We start from the raw sequence: 24,498 nt of genomic DNA, 5'->3' as shown, positions 1-24,498 counted from the left end.
GTATGTATAGATATATTTATTGGCGTTATCTTTAAGCTGGCCGTATCCGAATTCCGCGAAATAGAACAGCACACACTGCGTAAAATTTTATGACGAAATAATTACGGCGCTTGTTACACCCGTTCGAGATAATATTAGACGCACTTACGGTGACGCGTAGAGTCGCAAACGCCATAAATATAATGCTATAACTGCCGTAATTATCGGCTGTCTTAAACAAAGTACTCGTTATTACTCTATAATTTTCACTTTACGTTTTTAGAGTCGCTGGTCAGCGTCGACTCAACTCACCTTGTATTTAAAACAGTGAAATTCTTCCTAATAAATATTTTTTTTTCAAATGCCACAAAAGTATTAGTTTTTACGACGTGTCTGATAATATAAAAAAATCATTTTAACGCCTAGGCTTAAATAAAACACTTTTCTTTTTACACACCTATGCATAACAGTATGAAAATATATTATTAAACTGACATGAAGTGTCAAATTCAACGAGCGGAACCATAGTTTCTCGATATATAATTACTTGCAGGGTATTACTTTTAAATCTTTTTATATTATATGGAACGTTTGGGAACGTTATAATTTTTTTTAAAAATTATTTGTGACATTTCAAATAAATAGCATATCCTATTCGGAGTAAAAATTACTTTTTGTGAAAGCGTTTCGAAATTGACAGTTTTTGATATTTATTTAAGTGGCACTTGTTTAGGCACTAGTGCCTAAGAGTAAAAAATGGAAGCTTCTCTTTTTAAAAATGCAATAAGGTTTGTGAATTTGCTAATATCTACGTTTCTGTTCAGGTAAACCATGGCGCGGACCATCGAATATTTACTCCACAGAGTTGACGGCTTTAAGGTAGTGGATAACTTCAGGAAATAGGCTAGCAATACCTTTTCTGTGAAATTCTCAACATATTTTTCTTTGACTCAGCTTTCAAAGTTGTTGTAGGTTTGGTTTGGTTTGGTGGTCTCGTATAAGTTTTTCGACTTCTCGGGCACTAACGTGGATAGCGCAGTTTCAGCAGCTTGTTGAATATCCAAAGACTCGTCATTATCACTCATTCTTTCACAAAACTTTGTAGGAAATACGGCGAAGTTTGAACCTGACAGAACTTTGTCATTAAACAATGCATAAACAATGCCTTAAAAACCGATTACCAGAACATGTTAAAAAATGTTTAAAAATAAATAATTATAATAGCACGAAAATCTCAAATTATCCGCTTTCACAAAAAATCTTGTATGAAATTCGTAGCGAACAGAGTGTTTTAAGCACTCGACGCATTGTCCAATTGAGACCCATTGTCCAATTGACAATTTTGCATCCCGTGCTTAAAACACATTCATTTCGCAACTTGTTACATAAATAGCTATTTTGTGTCTCGCCTGTAATGCCAAATGTACAGCCTCACCACGAAAAGTATCATTTCACTCCTAATAAAACAATATACTATTTTTTCAAACGTCACAAAAGTATTAATTTTTGGGACGTGATTGACAATATAAGAAGTCATTTCAAAGCCTAGGCATAAGTAAAGCACTTTTACGCCTAAGCATAAAAGTGCGAAAATATATTATTAAACTGACATAAAGTGTCAAATTCAACGAGCGTAACAAGAGCGTAACCATAGTCTCTCGATATACAGTGTGAGTCTTAAATAAGTCCAAATATTTTCCGGGCTGGTAGATCTCCATAAAAGAACATATTTTCTCTTTACTGTTTTTCAAATAAATCCAAAATAACCGAGTTATTTTACTTTGGGAATTTAAAAAAAAATTGCTAAAATTTTGAGAACCACTGGATCTCTTCTGGATTTTCTTTCTTGTGAATTTAATCTACGACCTATATTGCCATATTATCAAGAAATTATGTTTTTAACTAAAAACTAAAAAAAAATCCCAACTATTATCTTAGCTACAGAAAGACTAGAATTAAAAGAAATGAAAGAAAAAAAGAGTCAGAGATGCCAGTGAGGGAAGTACAGATAGACAATGTGACACTTTCAAAACGTAGAACGTAGATTTACTTTCCCTTTTTCTTGAGTTATAACTCATCATACAGTCTTAGGGCGTTGGCGAAAGGCAGTATCTGAGACGGTTTTAAAAAGGTTAATTCTCCATATCCGAAATCAGTCCTACCAAAGTTTATGGCACGAATGTTTGTTGTCTCGGCGCACTCTGTGATGAGGTGTTCTGATATTTTTCCCATTTTTCCCACAGAATCTGCATTTGCCGCTGCCGGATTTCTTAGCTTCAATCTGCTTAAGTGTTCATTGAGGAGAAAGTCCTGTTAAAAACACCGAAACAAAACAAACCGAAGATCGTTTTTACTTAATCAAGGAAAATCTTTGATTTTTTCAGTCGTAAAGCTTCATTCAGAACCTCCAAATTAGTGGAGTAAATTAGTGGTTTCAATTAGCGTAGAAGTTTGTTTCTCTTATATCAATGTAAGCATTCACAACGTCAAAATTTAGTGGTAGTAATATTCAATTAGTAGAAAAACTTAACAAACTTTTAACTTTTCCACTAATTATACTTCAAAATTTGCTAAGAATGTCATTTTGGTTTTTGATTATCATCCGTCAAGAGAAATTGTGGTTAGAAAAAAGTTAAAAAGCAAAAATTTATTGTTTAATAACCTAAATAATAGACTTTCTCTATGGATACAACTGATTACCTCAAGCTGTTGCTAGGATAATCTATTAATTTTAATTGTCTTTCTTAGACATTGTGAATGATCGTAAACTAAAAAGTATGAAGTGTAATTGAAACCACTAATTTATTCCACTAATTGCGAGGTTCTGAATGAAGCTTAAGTCCTGAGAAATTTCTTCGAATGTCTTAGACCGGCTGGAGAATTCCATTCCAGGTTACGGATGGAGTTTTCCAGGTTCCTTCTTGAGTTCCACTTTAATTTGTTTTTTACTTGGGAAGCAGGACGGTGGTGGTTCAGTTATTGCTTCTTTTCTGGTTAAATTGTTTGCCTTTTCATTACCTTCTATCCTTTGGTGAGCAAGCGCCCAGAGTACGAATTTCAACTATGAATAAAAACGTATAATATGTTGGTTAATTTTTTTAAATTTCATGAGTAATAATAAATTATGCCTACTTCGGATAAGAAATGATCAAGATTCCTTCTTAGTGGATGTCTACATTAACGATTCACGAAGAACAAAAAAAAAAGATAAACCGAGAATTAAAATAAAACGAAGTTAAATTCAAATGTCCATTTTTGTTGAGTCCTTAATTATATTTTTCACGATTATATACAATTGCACGATCTCATCCCAACACATAATAGGATGAGATACGACGATGTGCCGTCACTGGCCTCCATCATAATGGTCGGGCGATTTTTTCCGAAAAACTGCCTGGAAGTGTGAATTAAGAAGATTTATGCATTAGAATCCGAGACGAAGGCGCAACGGAAAATAAAATCGAAATATTTTAATTATAGCGCTTGTCAGTTTTATTGTTACGTGCAGGCGGCGTCTGATTTTACTTTCTTAGCAATTATTGTATTAAGTATTTTCAGCGAGATGACGCCTATCGTTTTGGTTTATTTTTCTTTGTTTATATACACATTGTTTACAGGGTGTCCCAGGCTGAGCGTGCATTAGAAGTTTCTATATAGAACTACAACATCTAGCTCGGAGATGTTTTGCACATCATAGTTTCACAACGAGATCTATCGATTAAAAATATTTTCAATATGGCGGCACTTCCGGAAATACCGGATGTTGACAGCAACTTCCTTATTTTAAATGGGTGCCTCCATTTTTTTATTATGTACTTATGTTGTAATATCTAACATTAACCGTTTTTGAGGAAAAAATTATTTAAAAATTTTCAACGAAAAAATCTGCCTGTCAAAAATATGTGTCTAGCCTAAACGTCAAATTTAGTGATTACCACAGCCACTGTGCCATAAAGAGGAAACATGTGGCTATCTTTTTCAAATATTAAATTGTTTGAATGTCTTATAATAATGGCCGCAGATTGAGCGATTAAAAAATTATCATAAATCATATTTTTCAAATGGAAACCCACTTTTTTATTTAAAATAAGAAAGTTGCTGTCAACTTCCGGTATTTCCGGAAGTGCCGCCATATTGAAAATATTTTTAATCGATAGATCTCGTTGTAAAACAATGATATGCAAAAAATCTCCGATCTAAATATTGTGGTTCTCTAGAAACTTCTAATGCACGCTCAGCCTAGAACACCCTGGAATGGATTTTTTTTTATCTAACCTCGTTAAAATTAACATTGTATCTGTTAGTAGAGCCTAGAGAAGCTGAACAAATTAGGTAAAGAAAATAAAGTCCTCTTACTCGGGATGCTAGCCCACCAAGAGATAAAAGCTAACAAAAAGCAAACGATCTAGCTAGAAAAGGAGCGAGCACTTCGATACCTGGACCAGAACTTATCCGCTTCCCAAGTAGAACCCAAATTAAAGCGGAACTCAAGAACCTGGAAGACTCCATCTGTAACCTTAAATGGGAATCATCCAACGGTTTAAATCACTCGAAGAAATTTCTCAGAATTCTTTGATTTAAGTAAGAACAATCTTCGATTGTCAAGAGGTTCTTTAATCCTTAACGGCTACACTAAATAATTTTCCTTTAATCGCTACAGAGTTGTCTGGTAGACACTTCTAAAATTAAAATGTTTTTGTATCTCTCTATAATTTTCTCTATAATTTATCCAGCCATTCTTGAGTTATAAATGGTGTAACTAACCCAACATTGTATTACTTATTTTGATTATGAAAAATATGTTATTTTACATCGATATTTTCTAGGTTTTTTTAGGTTTTCGAGGTTTATACATCGAGATAGCGTCAAATATATCGATATATCGATGATTTCAGCCTTAGTTGTTTTTTTTTTAAGTAAATTAAAATTTTTAATAATGCAACTTGTGCATTCGACTCTGGTAAAAGAATTCCGTCTTCTTATTAAAAACCATAAAATAATCATTCCTTTGTGGTTTCGAAGGAATTTATTTAAATAGCTTTTAGTTACTAAGGCCAAAGCAGCTAATGGAGATACTTAACTGAATAAGTTCCATTTAAAAATCAAAAGTTGTAGTCATTTCAGGTGAAACCGGAAGTGATCGAAAACAATTGAATACGTCATTCAATCCTAATTTATGTCATATATTAACATACCAAATCTCGTTGTTTTATCTGAAAAAATAAAAAAATTATAGGGCGTGAGCCACTTTTGAGACGCACCCGGTATATGACATAAATTAAGATTGATTGACGTATTCAATTATTTTCGGGCACTTTCTGTTTCACCGGAAATGATTACAACTTTTGATGTTTAAACGGCTCGCTATTTTTTTACTTTATTCGATAGAAAATGACAATCTGAATAGAATGACATATCATATGTCAACTTTTGACATTTTTGCTTAAAACAAAATTGAATTTTATATTTCAATCTAGAGTGCCATGGTTGTGTTAAAAACACTAATTTTTAATTAAGACGCCTTGGCAAATTAGATTTGGTCATTTAATCATATCGTATTTTTAATCAAATCTCAATTTTTGTAAATGGAACGAGGGTGGCTCATTAGCATATTTGGAAAGAGTTTTTTTACTAATAATTTGGTACCACACACTTGGTATTTCGAGTCAAATTGTCGTTTTGAATCGCATGCTGCAATTTCAAATCAACCATATTCTAAAATGTCAAAAGTTGGTATATGATATGTTATTCTATTCAGAGTGTCATTTACTATTGAATAATGTAAATGTATACCGAGAGTGTTACTTAAAAATCAAAAGTTGTCATCATTTTAGGTGAAACAGGAAGTGACCAAAAACAATTGAATACGTCAATCAATCCTAATTTATGTCATATACTAACATACCAAATCTCGTATTTTTATCTGAAAAAATAAAATCAATTAAAGGGGTGAGCCACTTTTGAGACGCACCTGGTATAGTGTATTTCATCAGACAACACTGAATTTGTTTTTAATGCTATGTAATATGGAATTATGTATACAGAGTATCTCACTTCCCAAATTATTTTGATTACATACAGGGGTCTTAATTAGTGCAAATATTTTTAGGGGTTTCAAGTATATTCAGACCCCAGAAATACGCCTATAAGCTTTTTTCCGAAAAGCAAATGTTGATAATTTTGAAAAAATCCTGAAATATACAGGATTTTTTCAAAGCATATAATTAATTATTACATTTTTACATAACTTGGGGAAGTTACAGCTCGTAAAGCCATCACTTAGAACAATTCAAATTCCTACTAGATAACTATCAAAAATTTCGCTAATACAAAAATCGCCGTACTGAAGCCTTATAACCAAACCAAACCAACACTATTTTTTACACCCTGTATGATATGAAATGAAATTATTTTACATTGTTACGAAAAATCTATTTTAATAAATAGTTCATAAACAGTTCATTTACTCATCAAAGTTATCAATTTTTTCAGTTTAAATTAAAAGGAAATTATTGTTTTCACCGGAAACATGTTACGCCACTGTTTACATTAATGAGCTTTCCAATAATAGTGCTTACGGGTGTAGTAGAGATTCTGGCAAATCGCCTGCACATTTACGAGATTTGCATAATTTTTATTTTAAAGACCGCATTAAACAATTATTATAAATATAACACTGGCAGATATAATATTATGTTACAAAACATTAAACATTAAATTTTTCAGTATAAAGTACGAAGCCATACAAAGTGCTGGAAATAGTTGGCTCTTCTGATTTTTAACATTTGGTTGGCAATAAATTTAAGAAATTGGAGTATTTATCAAGTGTTATTACTAGCGCCAAAACAAAGCAATAATTAAATAATGTGTTGTGAGTTATACATATTTTTATAAGTTTAGAAAGCAGCATGTACATATCTTAATATGGCCTTATTATATTGTTCCATATTCGCTTGTTACTTGCTAGTTAACAGTAGTTTGAAACCGATATTTAATAAATAATTAAACTGTGCTCAGAATTTCAATTTTGTATCGGTAAAAACATTACTTCGCCCATTATGTTCAATTTGTATCCTTGTTTTGAATGCCGGAATGAGAATAAACCTTGATTATATAACTATTCATTCCTTTACTATAGTTGTATTGAAGAACAGTATTCTTTACATTGATAAATATGTCAATTTCACAAATATTACATAATATTAATATCGTTGATTATATTTAATATGAAATAGCAGAAGAAAGCTTGCAGAAAGGGGACATTTATTAAAACAAAATAAAAATGTACGACAGAATAATAAATATATATTTTTATTGAAGCCTACAAAATAAAGAAACTGCTGTTATTGTTCGCGTTTGAGAATAAGTTTTGAACAATGCCGATACTAAATGGCGAAGATAATTTTCAATTAGCAATATATAACCTGGACCGTAACTCATTTTGACAGGTTTACTAGCGATATACGCCTTCGAGATATTAGTTTTTAGTCGCGGGTCATAAAACGGCCCGTAGCCAAGTGGTCGAAGTCGAGGTATAGTGCATGCGGAAATGGTTGAAAAGGTACCACTTCAATAATTTTACGACGTAACAAAAATATACAAAGAATTAAATTTAAAACGCAATAAAACACAAGCGTGGCTAAAGATAATATGTTGTGGCAACGGCCAAGGATTGCGGCAATGGCCAAGTAGAAAACATTTTCTCGAAGCAACTCACGTTATTTTTGATCCCCCTGTAACATCATCTACCTTCCAAAACCAAACCAGGAACATGGATAAGAGTATTTAGGCCGCAAACTAAATACTCTGAACGAATAGGAACATACCCCCCAGGACTGTATATATTCTAAAGGACTGTTCGATCGCGTCAAATCGCTGCTATCGTAGTCACCGTGGATGCTTACGTCACGCAGGGACCAGCGCTCCACATGCGCCGGATGGTTATTCTAGCGGGACAAAATCTCAGGAGTGATGTTTGGGACTTAAAATCTAAGAACGTAGCAAATGGTCTAATATATAGCAACAATATGGTTAAATTTATAATTAAACTATACTTTAAATAAATAAATACAAGATATAAAACTATGATATTATTCGTACATGACACACAAAAACCGTACTATAAACTATTGCCAAATACATAAAATTATGATATCAGGTGAAATACTTAACAAAAAACTCTTTAGCAGTTATTTTTTAATTACTTTGTAATCTTGTATATTTTATTTTAAAAATAATAAATAAGATATTTTAATTTTATCATTCGGTAATTGTAAATTCATAATATATAGTAAGTATCTAAGACAATTTTTTAAACTTTTATTAAAACTAGTAATAATCATTTAGTTTTATTATAAATTATCAGAAAGTAAAACAGGCTTTGGCATATCGTCATGCTTTATTTAACTAGAACATCATTTGGATGTTTTTGTCTTGAGGAAAATTGCCGAACTGACTATTGATGTCATTCATTAGCTGCCCATACACAGAAAAGCCCGGTCTACGGACTTGGCGTTGGGTCCGGGCCTTTAACCCAAAATACCATAGGTTTGCGTTAAAGGCACAGTCCGCGGATATATTTCCGCTATGGTAAATTGGGTGAAAGCCCCGGACTCAAAGCCAAGTCCGAAGGCCGGGCCTTTCCGTGTATGGGCAACTATTAATTTTTTAAACTCAGTGCCTTTCGATGGAGTTAAGGCTTCAACAATTACAGCAGCATCCTTACTCCTTACTACCATTAGCCCTAAAGCTCATAGTACTTGCAAAACCCAATTCTTCTTTTGAATGCTCTTCAATTAACCCTTTAAAGAGTCTTTATTTCGTTTTTATACTATCCGATTGAAATGAAACTTTTGGGTATTCACCTGTTAAGCATGAACTCCTTGTGACTGACTACCTGTGTTGGTAACTATTAGTAACTCAAAAAAAAAGTTACTAAGACCTACATCATTCAATATATCAATATTTGAAAAAAGTGAAAGTTTGCTATTTGCAGAATAAAGGCACGAAGGATTTTAACAAATAATATACCTACAGTAGAAAAGTACATACCTTTGACAATCTTCCACATAATTTGGCTTTGGAATAAAATGTATAAGCACTTTTAAATATTTTGTTTTCCTATGACTTCTGCCTTGCTGAGCAGAAAAAGATCAAATTTGGTTGATAAAAATGTATCGAAATACAAAGAATATATACGACCAAAAAATAATTCGTGCATTTTTATATCAATTGGAATGTCTACTATTTATTCTTATCAGTAAATAATTTTGGCTTATTTCTAATCAAACGGTTTTGTCCCGCTAGATTTATCTTTTCCGCCGCACTGTGCGCTCGTCCGTCAAACGCAAAAATAACTGTCACTGTCTAAAATCTTTAGCGCGAACTTCAACTCGGTCCCTGGAAAACGTAAAAAAAACTGACAGTACAGGAAGATAGGAATCGAACTATCATTATCTCTATAGTACCCTTGACATACCCCAGCATCCTTCAGACAGAAACCTACGCTATCGAAAGGTGCGTACAACTTATTTTAGATAGGAACTATCGGAAACAAGAAATAGCTATCTTATCTGATAGTCAAGTAGCATTAAAAGCAATCCACTCAGTAACCATCAATTCGAAGTTGGTCAAAGAATACCTAGAGAAGCTGAACATATTAAGCAAAATAAATCCTCCATCTTCTAGATGCCAGCCCACCAAGGGATAGAAGGTAATGAAAAAGCTAAAAATCTGAACTATCTAGCTAGAAAAGGAGCGATTACTTCACTAACTGGACCACATATAGTATAACTCCTGAGTATATATTAGTTTTTTTCAAGTAGTCATATAGGATAGTTATAACACACAACAGAAATACACCTAAATCCATCATTAGAATAATTCCTTTATGATACTTCCTTTATCTATAGTAGTATTCTCTATGTCATAATTAAATTATTTTGGGATTTCCAAGAAAGCAACTTACTATTATATAGCTAAACATAAAGTAGTGCCCGTTGCGTTCCTCATTCTCTTCTAAAATTAGAGAGAGAAAATAATTTTCATACTAAAACCAAAACGGCGACGTGTTCACTCATTTTTTGCTGAGATTTACGACTGCAATGCGGTTTTTAATGACATTTCCCTACGGCAGTTTTGAAACAAAGAAAATTTTACGGATTTTCTTAATTCAACAAAATATTAATAGTATAGATATTAGTACCGTATGATCGAATAAAAACGGCGTCAGCGATGGCTATGAAATAAAGATCGCTGTCATTTTATTTTATATGTAAATTTATATGGGATTTGTCATCGATTGTCATTTCATAGCTATCGCTGACGCCGTTTTTATTCGATCATACGGTATATTTTTCACTTTACTATAATAATACTTTAACTCTGCAAGAATAAAATATATTAAGCTACCAATTTTTAATTAATATGTATTTTCTACATTGAATAATATTATAAAGAAAAGTTACGATATATCGCCATCTGCACAGACATTCAAGCAGCGCTAAAGGCACTCTAAGTCAATTCTAGACTCATGTAAGATTGTGTACGTGCTCTAAATACAGTAAATAGTACGAGGTTCAATAAAAGGGCTGATAAAAAGACCCGTAAATATTATTCATATGCTCACATTCATAGTGGGCCGATGTTTATGATTTTTAAGCAACTTGTAGCTAAATTATTTATTAGTTTTTAGTTTTTCTTTCTAAATTAAAAATACAAGTTTCCGTCTGTCAATTATACGAGGGAAAACAAAATTTTGATATTTTGGTGAAAGTTTGAAACGCTCTGTGGAATATGTTAACAAATCAAGAAATTTAAAAATAATTTTAGCACTAAATACGTCTTTTCTCGATAGTTTGTTTTTTGATTCATCTCAATAACTTTATTTTTATTACCTCCAATTCGCTTTTGAATAAGACACAAACGATTTACAGCAATTTTAGCATTGATTTTTGGTCCTCATCAACACACTTATAAAATAGTGTTTATTGTTTTTACAATGTCACTGACATTGAAATGTCATATTATTATTGTTTTTTGCCGTTTACTCTAGTAGAGATGGTTTTAAGTTCTGAAGTATCGGCTATTGCTGCTCTAATTGATCATGGTAGAGTTAGTACTAGATACTTTTGAACTTAAAACCACATCTGCTAGTGTAATTGCCCAACAGACAATAATAATATGATTTTTCAAAGACAGTGACATTACATAAATCGTAAACTCTATTTAATAGGTCTGTTGACTAGGACCAAAACCAAAGGCGCGGTTTTAATGTAAAAAATTCGAAAAAATGTGTGTGTCTTCTTCAAAAGCGAATATCTTCAAAAAAAATTAGGATATTAAGATGAATCAAAAAATAAACTATCGAGAAAAGATACAACTAGATGATAAAATAATTATTCTTAAATTCTTTGCTTTGTTAACGTACTCCACAAGGTGTTTCGAACTTTCACCAAAATATCAACATTATGTTTTCCCTCGTATAATTGACAGATGGCAACTTCATTTTTAATTTAGAAAGACATACTAAATAGTCAAATAATTTAGCTACAAATTGCTTAAAAATTATAAAAATCGGTCCACTAGAACACAATAAATAACACTTTAAAATACATGAAAATTTTAAGGTGCCCGTTTTTCGTGTCGGTGAGTGTAGTAAAGCCGGCTGGTTTGACAAGAAAATGACATTAAGACTGCCAAAGCTATAGTGAGTCTCCTAACAGGAAATTGCAAAATCTTACACGTGGAAGAGAGAAGAGAAGAATCGTAAACTGCTAAGATTGGCGAACGAAACCAAGATTTTGTCAATCTGAATCTGGCTCTTTATATTAGGCAGTGGTAAACTACTGACAAAGAACTATATGGAGGGTTTAGCCTCCATGTTGCCAGACTTTTTGAAAAAAGATGGGACTGGAGAATATAAACCTAGAGATCAAAAGACGACCACAATAGATCTGAAAAGGCCGGAGTGGAAGAAGCCGGTAGCCACCTCCAAAATCTAATCTAAGCTACAATATGTTTCAAAAAAAAAATAAAAAAACTATTGGAAATACTTACCCGACTGATTTCGCTTATGAAAGTCAAGCCAGTGTTTTTAGCAGATTGATAGAATGGTATCAAAGATTCGAATTTCTCTTCAATCACTTTCATATTTTCTTCATCCACATGATCCTTGTCCTTAATTGAAGCTTCCAATTTATCCATTTCCCTTAAAAATCGTATACACAAAAACTTTAGTCTACAGTAAATATATCTAAAATTAACCATGACTGTTAAAGGTTCATTCAGAACCTCGAAATTAGTCAGGAATAAATTAGTGGTTTCAAAGAATGGCGTAGAGAGTTTGTTTCCTCTGAGGCTTTTAATGTAAGCATTCAGAAAGTCAAAATTAGTGATAGTAATTTTCAATTAATTTTTACTAATTATTGTAAACCAAAGTGTGAGTAATTTCATGTTGGCCTTTGAGTTATCATCCGTCAAGAGAATTGTGGTTAGAAACAAAAGGTTTATTGTTTTATAAAACTTATTATTATAGGCTTCCTCTATGAATACAACTGACTAACGCAACCTGTTGCTGGGATATTCTATTAATTTAATTTATTTTTAGACAATGGCCCCATACACTTGAAGATTTGGCCTGTGGAGTTCGCCTGCGGATGAAATCCTTGCATTTGTGGACAGGACCAAGCCTGTGGCAGGCTAAGCCTTTGGCAGACCAAGTCTGTCAGAGACCAAGTTTGCTTACCAAAATACGACAGTTTTGGTAAGTGACAGATAAAGTCCGCAGGCCGGGTTTGAAGACCGGATCCGCAGGCCAGGTTTTCCGGTGTAAGGGGGTCTATTCTGAAAGATCGTAATCTAAAAATTATAAAGTGATTGAAACCACTAATTTATTCTGCCTAATTTCGAGGTTCTGATTGAAACTTTACAACAAAATATAAACAAAATTGAAAAGATTCTTACTTGTTGACTATGTCAGCTTCCATATGGAACTTGACATATATTCTGGCAAGCTCCAGTCTAGTTTCTAGAATGTTTTTGAGATTCATCCATTTTTCGTGGAGGTTTTCTACCTTAGAATCCACGTCTCTTCTTTGATCGTCTTCTAAATATTCGAGTATTGGAAGGAAGTGTTGGTAGAAGTTGGTTGTTCATTTCAACGGTCACAAAATAAGAATATTCATAGAATTAATCATTAACCACAATTTTAATTACCATTAAATATTACAAGTCTGGTAAATCAAATTTTACAGTATGAGTAAGATATTTAGAATTTCAGAAACACAATACACCAGAAAGTTAATTGAGGACGAATGACGTACAATATTTAATGTCATACTGTTTACTAAACTAAGAAAATTAAACTATTAACAGACATACCTGGAGATCAGATTGTAATTGGTGATGTAACTGCAAGAAATCTTCTGCTAATCTCAAATCACCTCCCATATCTTGGTGTCCTTTAAGGAATCCTTCAGCTATGGTCACCAACCAATTATTAATTTCGTTATAACCATCAAGAAAGTTATTCAGAGCATGTAACTCTCTTATTTTTCTTTTTTTTTTTAGAAATAGAGAGTGTTATTTTAGCAATTATTATTTTCTTGTTTCCTAGTTCATCCACCATTTTCTTGACTCCTAGTACCCCAAAAGATAGTAATTTAGAAGCGGTAATTTTATTTTTGCATAATTATTACCTTCAGTTCCACCAGAAAGGCCTGCTAGATTTATTATGGAATAACCTTCTTCTATTGGAGCTGAGGTAGCTTCTTCTATCGTTCTTGCGCAGTGTGCGTGCAGTTCGGCAAGTTTCGGTGATGTTTTTGGCAGTTCTGTGGTTTTGAGTTGGATTTCTAGTTGATCCAGTTTGGTCAAAACCTGTAAAATGACCAGTGAGAATATATTTGTAATTATGTTTTATTTGGCCTAATTGTATGACTCCAATATCAATTTTGGCGATTAGAATAAAAATGATCCAAGTGACTTTTAAATGGACTTAAGTACAAAATTTAGATATTTTAGATACCAATTTACTTGGTATAAAGGTGGAATTACACGATATAAGTGTATTTGCAAAATGCTGCTTGTACTGACTGTTTTCAAGTCAGAGTCAGTGTGTGCAACATCAAAGTAAGCTGCCAACTTACTTGCATGCTACTAAGCCTTTCAACTCGATTTTGCTAAATCAGTTGATACATTAGGTAATCATCTTATATTCCATAAAACATTTGATATAATAAAGTAATTGAACCATAAAAATAGTTGCTTCATTCAAGTAATTTTCATATTAGGAAAGTCTGTGAATGTGATGGCTTAATTGTATTTTATTTAACATAGAATTCACACTGAATTTATCCAAATTTATATAAAATCTATTTATAGTTCTAATTACCGCTTGTGATGATCTGAAGAAAGCTATCGCTCTTTCTAGCAATGACTCTCTGTTCTGTAAGTCAGCAAGATATTCTGACGTGGAAGACAGAATAACATACGATTGCTGAGTGGCTTTGTCACCTCCATAACAGCCGGAAGTTAGCAACTGTTCTGGCTTTGGATTAATCTTAAAGCTTTCTGAAGCTGTCTGAAAAGCTGGAGAAGTTTCTTATGTTCGTGAAGTAACAGTTCTGCACAGGATGAGGAATCGCCTAAAGATAAAAAAGTCTATTATAATCTTTCTATGGCTTTATTCAGAATTTTATCTTAAAATCATTATTAAAATAACCATGACCAAAAAGAAAGTTTATCGAAATTAAAACTGCAAACTGAAGTTTATCGGAATTAAAAATGCCGCTTAGAAAGAAAAAGCTTTACAAGTCCGCGACTTTATCCTTAGATCATTTCTTAAATCTAATCTGACAGATGAAGTCTACGGATTTGGCCTGTGACAGGCTTGGTCCGCCGAAGGTTTAGCCTGCCACAGACTTAATCCGCCTGATACAAAGGGTACTTGTCTGCAAGGTGAAACTTCTGAACTGTATACAGGAATTGTTAACATTCGCTGATTTCTAACTCTGTTACAGTAACATACATACCTAATTCGTTGCTGCTGGCTAGTAGATTCCTTCTATCCTGGAGGATGTTTTCCAGTTCTGACAAATCAGTAGCTAGTAAAGCTAATCCTAAGCATTGTTCGAGTTGTGTTTTTCTTCTGTTAAAACTAATTTCGATAAACTGTCGTTTGAGATGCAATTCGTCCAATAATGGACTTGAGATACTTAACTAAAAATATATCTAAATCAATAATTATATTTTTATATACCTACATTAAAAATAATATTTTCTACGTTTTTACATAGGGTCTCCATAAAGGTTTTTGGAAATTCCGGAAACTAGAGAGTCAGAAATCAGGACAAAATCGGACGTCACCAGAAAAAGAAAGATAAATCCATGGTTTTCCATTGTCCATTCGAATCCATTCCATTCATTCATTCCTTCCGGGTCATGTGTCCATTCCATTTCATTCCATTCCATTTCAGTCCATTTCATTTCATTCATTCCATTGTTGTCCTTCCGGTGGGCTCCTTCCCTATTTCATTCCTTCTTCCTCCTTCCATTTATCCTTCAATGGGCTTTCCATCCATTCATGAATATCCATTATCCATTCCCTTCTTCATCCATTCCATTCCCTGATCCATTTCTTCATCCATCAATTCTTCCATGTCATCCCTTTCAAATGGGAGGCCAGTCCGTTATTTCCCACTTCCGGTCAGATCCATTCAGATCCATTCATTCCATTCAAGGCCATCGGTCCATTCCTTCCATTCCATTTTTTTCATATTTTGTGTTGAACAGTCCGTTCAGATTCAGATCTTCATTCTGTCCTTCCATTGGTCGGGTCCATTCCATGTTTCGGTGTTCCTCCATCCATTCCATTTCCCTTCCGTTACATATCCTTTCGTCCTCCATTCCATTCCATTCGTCATTCCGGTCATTCCATTCCATTCCATCGTCCGTCCATTTTCCGATTCCTTCAATTTCAAGGGCTCCATTCATTTCAATTCCGTCCATGGTCCTCGGTCCATTATGCGTCCGGTCTTCCTGATCCGTTCCATGCTGTGGCAAGTCGTCGTCCATTTGTCCATCTTTTCCGGTCGTCCGATTCCATCCTTATCCATTCCATTCCGGTCCATTCCTCCGGCTCCATTCCGGGGCCGAAGATCCATTCCTTCCTCCATTCCATTGGGGTGTTCAATCCATTCCGTTAATCCATTCGTTCCGATCTTGCTGGGTTCCGTTTTCGGTCCGTTCCTCCCTGTCTTTCCTTCATCCGTTCCATTCCGCTTCATATCCATTCCTCATCGTCCGTTTTCATGTTCCATTCATTCCTTCGTGGGTATTCCGTTCAAGGCTCAATCATTTCCTAAAATATTTTTCTTCTTCCGTGTCCGGTCCGCTTTCCGTCCGTTCCGGCGTGGAATCCGTCATCCGGTCTTCATTCGTTCGGGTCGGTCGTCATTCCTTCCGTTCTTTCCGATTCCGTTTCCACCTTTTCCATCCGTTCAACCGCCGATCTCTTCGTCCAGACTATCGGTCATCTTCCTTCCTTCCGTTCATTCCTTCCATTGGTCAAATGTTGTCCATTCCATTCGTTCGTTCGGATATTCCAGTTCGGTGTCTTTCCTGGGCCAAGGGTGGTGTCCCTGCGGTGTCCGGCCGTCCGTTCGTCTTCCATATTGTCCATTCGTCCTCCGTTTCAGATCGTGTTCCTTTCGTTTTCGTGTTCCATGCGTTTTCCTTCGGTCGGGTCATGGATCCGGCTGGCTGTGGGCTGGTGAAATCCGTTGGTCGTTGTTGTTGTTGTTGTTCGTTTGCTATGCAAAGGCGATAGGTGTTGCACAAGCGCGTCATATCGTAAATTAGGTCCTTATCTGGAAGATACACTTGTTTTACAAGACCGTTTCCTGTAAAACTAATATTTCAACCTAATCAAACAGAGAGTTGTGGCGTGAAGGTACTTGAACCCTCGCAAACATTTAACGCGGTGTATAAAATGTTTGCGATGAGATTGCCTTATTGTATACGAAATTTGAAGAGATTAGTGAAGATTGTAAAATGTACGTTAATAAAATATACTTAGAATTTTGAAGGTGTAAAAGAAAATACTTTTCTGCCAGGTGTTCCGATACAAATTCGTAGTCTGAATATGCAGAGCGTTATATCATCACCACTATAACAATTTTCAGTTTATCCTGATGAGGCGAATAAATTTTGCGAAACGTAGACAAATTTAAGGAAAAGATCTCTGATTTTTTTCGGTCCTGAACGAATAATTCGTGATAAACATTATAACATATGAATAGTATTAAGGTGAGCAAACTATCCTGCAGAAATTTATGGGTTAAAATTAAACTAATAAACTATAAAAATATCCCGGAAGGCAGAAATAGAAAGGTGTCGGTGAACATTAAAGCCGGGACACCACACTCCACGCCACGCTACGCTATGCCACCCCACGTCGTAGTAAATGTTTTCCATTCCAATTACGTATTATTTGCGCGTACACACTAGGTGACACGCCATTTAGGTGCACCCGACGTGATGCAACGCTATCCCACGTGTGTCATCTGTCCCAGATCATATGTATCTTCCGCGCGTCAGACACACGTGGGCCACGTGGGATACGTGGGATAGCGTGGCGTATGTTCTAATGGGGTCCCGGCATCAAAGTTTTCCATTTAAATGTACGTAAAAAAATCTTTTTCCATTAAAATTGCCATACATTTGGAAACGGTTTACGACAACAATTTTTACATAGCGGATTCATGTAGGCATAAAATTTCCCTAATGAAGCTGAGAGAAATTTTTTTCAATTCAATAATTCTATTATATTTAGAAGCTTTAAAAAGTGAAAAAATCAAAATATGCAGTAGTGTTTAATGATTAAACATTTTCATATTTAGCAAAATAAACTAGATTACTCTGAGATAGATTTTTTAGGAAATTTTTTTTTTTTTTTTTTAATTTAAAATTTCTTATCAGTAAACTGTTTCAAAGTTATGGTGCTTTTAATGGAAATTTTTTTATGTGTTATTTTAAATAGAAAACTTTTGAATTTATGACTACGCGCCGGTCGGCTAAAATGCACCTTCGCGGATATTTTTTGGTTATTGATTATTAGGTTAATTTTAACCAAAATTCCATAGAATTTTGGCTCGCAGCAATTGTGTATGTATGAATGTATTTATTGGCGTTATCTTTAAGCTGGCCGTATCCGAATTCCGCGAAATAGAACAGCACACACTGCGTAGGTACATGACGAAATAATTACGGCGCTTGTTACACCCGTTCGAGATAATATTAGACGCACTTACGGTGACGCGTAGAGTCGCAAACGCCATAAATATAATGCTATAACTGCCGTAATTATCGGCTGTCTTAAACAAAGTACTCGTTATTACTCTATAATTTTCACTTTACGTTTTTAGAGTCGCTGGTCAGCGTCGACTCAACTGTAATATTTAAAACGGTGAAATTCTTCCTAATAAATATTTTTCAAATGCCACAGAGTATTAGTTTTTTACGACATTGACTGATAATATAAAAAAAAAAAATCATTTTAACGCCTGAGCACAATATACAGGGTGTCAAAAAAAAATAAAAATTATAAGAAAATATATTTATTAAACTGACATGAAGTGTCAAATTCAGCGAGCGAAGCGTAACCATGGTTTCTCGATATATAGTTAGTTGTTAGTTACTTGCAAAGAATTACTTTTTAAAATCTTTTTATATTATTTGGAACGTTATAATTTTTTAAAAATTATTTGAGCATTGAAATAAATAGCATATCCTATTCGGAGTAAAATTACTTTTTGTAAGCGTTTCCGAAATTGACGGTTTTATTTTATTTGGTGGCACTTGTTTGAGCACTAGTGCCTAAAGAAGTAAAAATGGAGCTTTCTTTTAAAAATGCAATAAAGGTTTGTGAATTTGCTAATATACGTTTCTGTTCAGGTAAACCATGGCGCGGACCATCGAATATTTACTTCACAGAGTTGACGGCTTTAAAGGTAGTGGATAACTTCGGGAAATAGGCTAGCAATATTCTGTGAAATTCTCAACATGTTTTCTTTGACTCAGCTTTCAAAGTTGTTGTAGGTGGTCTCGTATAAGTTTTCGACTTCTCGGGCAATAACGTGGATAGCGCAGTTTCAACAGCTTGTTGAATATTCAAAGACTCGTCATTATCACTCATTCTTTCACAAAACTTTGTAGGAAATACGGCGAAGTTTGAACCTGATAGAACTTTGTCATTAAACAATGCATAAGCAATGCTTAAAACCGATTACCGTGCATTAAAAATGTTTAAAAATAAAATATGTATGTATGAAAATCTCAAATTATCCGCTGTCACAAAAAATCTTGTATGAAATTCGTAGCGAACAGAGTGTTTTAAGCACTCGACGCATTGTCCAACTCGGCTTTCGTCTCGTTGGACAATTTTGCATCCCGTGCTTAAAACACATTCATTTCGCAACTTGTTACATAAATAGCTATTTTGTGTCTCGCATGTAATGCCAAACGTACAGCCTCACCACGAAAAGTATCATTTCACTCCTAATAAAACAATATACTATTTTTTTCAAACGTCACAAAAGTATTAATTTTTGCGACGTGATTGACAATATAAGAAGCCATTTCAAAGCCTAGGCATAAGTAAAGCACTTATACGCCTAAGCATAAAAGTGCGAATATATATTATTAAACTGATATAAAGTGTCAAATTCAACGAGCGTAACAAGAGCGTAACCACAGTCTCTCGATATACGGTGTGAGTCTTAAATAAGTCCAAATATTTTCCGGGCTGGTAGATCTCCATAAAAGGACATATTTTCTCTTTACTGTTTTTCAAATAAATCCAAAATAACCGAGTTATTTTACTTTGGGAATTTCAAAAAAAAAAAAAATTGCTAAAATTTTGAGAACCACTGGATCTCTTCTGGATTTTCTTTCTTGTGAATTTAATCTACTACCTATATTGCCATATTATCAAGAAATTATGTTTTTAACTAAAAACTAAAAAAATCCTAACTATTATCTTAGCTACAGAAAGACTAGAATTAAAAGAAATGAAAGAAAAAAAGAGTCTGAGAAGCCAGCGAGGGAAGTACAGATAGACAATGTGACACTTTCAAAACGTAGAACCTAGATTTACTGTCCCTTTTTCTTGAGTTATAACTCATCATACAGTCTTAGGGCTTTGGCGAAAGGCAGTATCTGAGACGGTTTTAAAAAGGTTAGCTCTCCATATCCGAAATCGGTCGTACCAAAGTTTATGGCACGAATGTTTGTTGTCTCGGCGCACTCTGTGATGAGGTGTTCTGATATTTTTCCCATTTTTCCCACAGAATCTGCATTTGCCGCTGCCGGATTTCTTAGCTTCAATCTGCTTAAGTGTTCATTGAGGAGAAAGTCCTGTTAAAAACACCGAAACAAAACAAACCGAAGATCGTTTTTACTTAATCAAGGAAAATCTTTGATTTTTTCAGTGGTAAAGCTTCATTCAGAACCTCCAAATTAGTTGAGTAAATTAGTGGTTTCAATTAGCGTAGAAGTTTGTTTCTCTTATATCAATGTAAGCATTCACAACGTCAAAATTTAGTGGTAGTAATATTCAATTAGTAGAAAAACTTAACAAACTTTTAACTTTTCCACTAATTATACTTCAAAATTTGCTAAGAATGTCATTTTGGTTTTGATTATCATCCGTCAAGAGAAATTGTGGTTAGAAAAAAAGTTAAAAAAAGCAAAAATTTATTGTTTAATAACCTAAATATTAGGCTTTCTCTATGGATACAACTGATTACCTCAAGCTGTTGCTAGGATAATCTATTAATTTTAATTGTCTTTCTTAGACATTGTGAATGATCGTAAACTAAAAAGTATGAAGTGTAATTGAAATCACTAATTTATTCCACTAATTGCGAGGTTCTGAATGAAGCTTAAGTCCTGAGAAATTTCTTCGAACGTCTTAGACCGGCTGGAGAATTTCATTCCAGGTTACGGATGGAGTTTTCCAGGTTCCTGAGTTCCACTTTAATTTGTTTTTTACTTGGGAAGCAGGACGGTGGTGGTTCAGTTAGTGTTTGCTTCTTTTCTGGTTAAATTGTTTGCCTTTTCATTACCTTCTATCCTTTGGTGAGCAAGCACCCAGAGTACGAATTTCAACTATGAATAAAAACGTATAATATGTTGGTTAATTTTTTTTAAATTTCATGAGTAATAATAAATTATGCCTACTTCGGATAAGAAATGATCAAGATTCCTTCTTAGTGGATGTCTACATTAACGATTCACGAAGAACAAAAAAAAAAGATAAACCGAGAATTAAAATAAAACGAAGTTAAATTCAATGTCCATTTTTGTTGAGTCCTTAATTATTTTTCACGATTATATACAATTGCACGATCTCATCCCAACATATAATAGGATGAGATACGACGATGTGCCGTCACTGGCCTCCATCATAATGGCCGGGCGATTTTTTCCGAAAAACTGCCTGGAAGTGTGAATTAAGAAGATTTATGCATTAGAATCCGAGACGAAGGCGCAACGGAAAATAAAATCGAAATATTTTAATTATAGCGCTTGTCAGTTTTATTGTTACGTGCAGGCGGCGTCTGATTTTACTTTCTTAGCAATTATTGTATTAAGTATTTTCAGCGAGATGACGCCTATCGTTTTGGTTTATTTTTCTTTGTTTATATACACATTGTTTACAGGGTGTCCCAGGCTGAGCGTGCATTAGAAGTTTCTATATAGAACTACAACATCTAGCTCGGAGATGTTTTGCACATCATAGTTTCACAACGAGATCTATCGATTAAAAATATTTTCAATATGGCGGCACTTCCGGAAATACCGGATGTTGACAGCAACTTCCTTATTTTAAATGGGTGCCTCCATTTTTTATTATGTACTTATGTTGTAATATCTAACATTAACCGTTTTTGAGGAAAAAATTATTTAAAAATTTTCAACGAAAAAATCTGCCTGTCAAAAATATGTGTCTAGCCTAAACGTCAAATTTAGTGATTACCACAGCCACTGTGCCATAAAGAGGAAACATGTGGCTATCTTTTTCAAATATTAAATTGTTCGAATGTCTTATAATAATAGCCGCAGATTGAGCGATTAAAAAATTATCATAAATCATATTTTTCAAATGGAAACCCACTTTTTTATTTAAAATAAGAAAGTTGCTGTCAACTTTCGGTATTTCCGGAAGTGCCGCCATATTGAAAATATTTTTAATCGATAGATCTCGTTGTAAAACAATGATATGCAAAAAATCTCCGATCTAGATATTGTGGTTCTCTAGAAACTTCTAATGCACGCTCAGCCTAGAACACCCTGGAATGGAATTTTTTTTGTATCTAACCTCGTTAAAATTAACATTGTATCTGTTAGTAGAGCCTAGAGAAGCTGAACAAATTAGGTAAAGAAAATAAAGTCCTCTTACTCGGGATGCCAGCCCACTAAGAGATAAAAGCTAACAAAAAAGCAAACGATCTAGCTAGAAAAGGAGCGAGCACTTCGATACCTGGACCAGAACTTATCTGTTTCCCAAGTAGAACCCAACTTAAAGCGGAACTCAAGAACCTGGAAGACTCCATCTGTAACCTTAAATGGGAATCATCCAACGGTTTAAATCACTCGAAGAAATTTCTCAGAACTCGTTGATTTAAGTAAGAACAATCTTCGATTGTCAAGAGGTTCTTTAATCCTTAACGGCTGCACTAAATAATTTCCCTTTAATCGCTACAGAGTTGTCTGGTAGACACTTCTAAAATTAAAATGTTTTTGTATCTCTCTATAATTTATCCATCCATTCTTGAGTTATAAATGGTGTAACTAACCCAACATTGTATTACTTATTTTGATTATGAAAAATATGTTATTTTACATCGATATTTTCTAGGTTTTTTTTAGGTTTTCGAGGTTTATACATCGAGATAGTGTCAAATATATCGATATATCGATGCTTTCATCCCTAGTTGGAATGATTTTTTTAAATAAATTAAAATTTTTAATAATGCAACTTGTGCATTCGACTCTGGTAAAAGAATTCCGTCTTCTTATTAAAAACCATAAAATAATCATTCCTTTGTGGTTTCGAAGGAATTTATTTAAATAGCTTTTAGTTACTAAGGCCAAAGCAGCTAATGGAGATACTTAACTGAATATATTTGAAGAAACAATTTTTCTTGTCTTCGCCATGTTTGTTCTGTACTTGATATTGTTGTTAAAAGCTTTAAGTGTGAGATTTTTTCGAAATAACTCCGGTAAATAGTTGGGACCGCTTTAACATAACAATATAAAACGGTGATAAAGTAAAATACAAGAATTATACAGAGTGTTTCACGGTTGGTAAACAGTACGTTCTTATATTACATACAAGGAGAAAACAGAAGTAAGGAACTTTCAATGTTTTTTGAGATACTCTGTGGGGAACATTTTCTTGATTTATGTAAATGTAATTATTTCTGGAGCTTACTCAATCGGGTCTGATAATGTAAATTTACCTCAAATATCCATTTAGTTAGCCATTGGCAAGCAGACTCTCGTTATACATAAAAATATCAAAACAAACATTTCATGATATAGATAAAATGATAAAATTGAAAATTAAGTAGTAAAACTTACACGGGTGTAGTCCACCCCTTAACCACTGACATTCTTATTTCACATGTCATTCCATATCTTCCATCTCATTCAACTATTATTCGGATCTATTGACTAAATCATTTTTGACAACTGGCTAGTGTCATCTGAAATAATTGAGATATTCCCGAATCCATAACTGCCGCTAAACAGACACATCCCAATCGATAATAATTATTTATTGATTATCTCTCTCTACCCCAAGGTGGTACCTTCGAATTACGTTATTGCGTTTAACAGTCTTGCGTGGATAAAATGCTCCCTAAAACACTTGAGTGAGTCTTAAATAAGTAAAAATATTTTCAGGACTGGTCGATAAAAGAAATAGACTTCATCCATTCAAAAGAAACAGACTTCACTTCTTATTTACTTTGAAAGTTAAAACAAATTGCTTACAATTTGAGAACCACTGGATTGTTTCTTCTTCTAAATTTAAGCTGCTACCTAGGTTGTCATATTACCGAGATATTATTTTTTAACATAAAATTTTAAAAAAATCAAAAAATACAAAATTTTCCAAAAATTTTTTAACAAAAAAACTCATAGAACTATTTCTGAGGTCGAAATATACCACCCATAAAATATTTGCACTTATTTAAGACAACCCGTATAATAAATAATTATAAACTTGATCAGTAGTCGCAGTATATTTTTTTAAATATTAAAAAATCACATTAATCTCTTAATATATACAGAAAAAATCATCAAATATCAACATTCATTACACAAGCTTTATACCAATACCAGAAAAAAAAAACAACAAATCTCGACTAACCAGTAGCCGAAGCTGGTAGGTACCACCAAAAAAACGGAACCTGGTCTCTGGTCCGATTTTCGTCGATGTCCCATCCAAGT

At 33.8% G+C, this 24,498-nt stretch overlaps 1 long non-coding RNA gene across 1 annotated transcript; it reads right to left on the bottom strand.

Moving 5' to 3' along the window:
* Nucleotides 1-13,598: 13,598 nt before the first annotated feature.
* LOC115879941 lies at nt 13,599-14,520 on the bottom strand. Its single transcript, XR_004049780.1, has 3 exons — nt 14,372-14,520; nt 13,677-13,857; nt 13,599-13,617 (listed from the first exon to the last, which is right to left on the bottom strand). It is a non-coding gene; the product is annotated as an uncharacterized LOC115879941 (long non-coding RNA).
* Between the last annotated feature and the right edge of the window lie 9,978 nt (nt 14,521-24,498).

The sequence above is a fragment of the Sitophilus oryzae genome, unplaced genomic scaffold (genome assembly GCF_002938485.1).
Source record: "Sitophilus oryzae breed Bouriz unplaced genomic scaffold, Soryzae_2.0 scaffold_1590_pilon_pilon, whole genome shotgun sequence".
NCBI classification, from domain to species: Eukaryota; Metazoa; Arthropoda; class Insecta; order Coleoptera; family Curculionidae; genus Sitophilus; species Sitophilus oryzae.
This window is presented reverse-complemented; position numbering and strand designations above follow the sequence as displayed.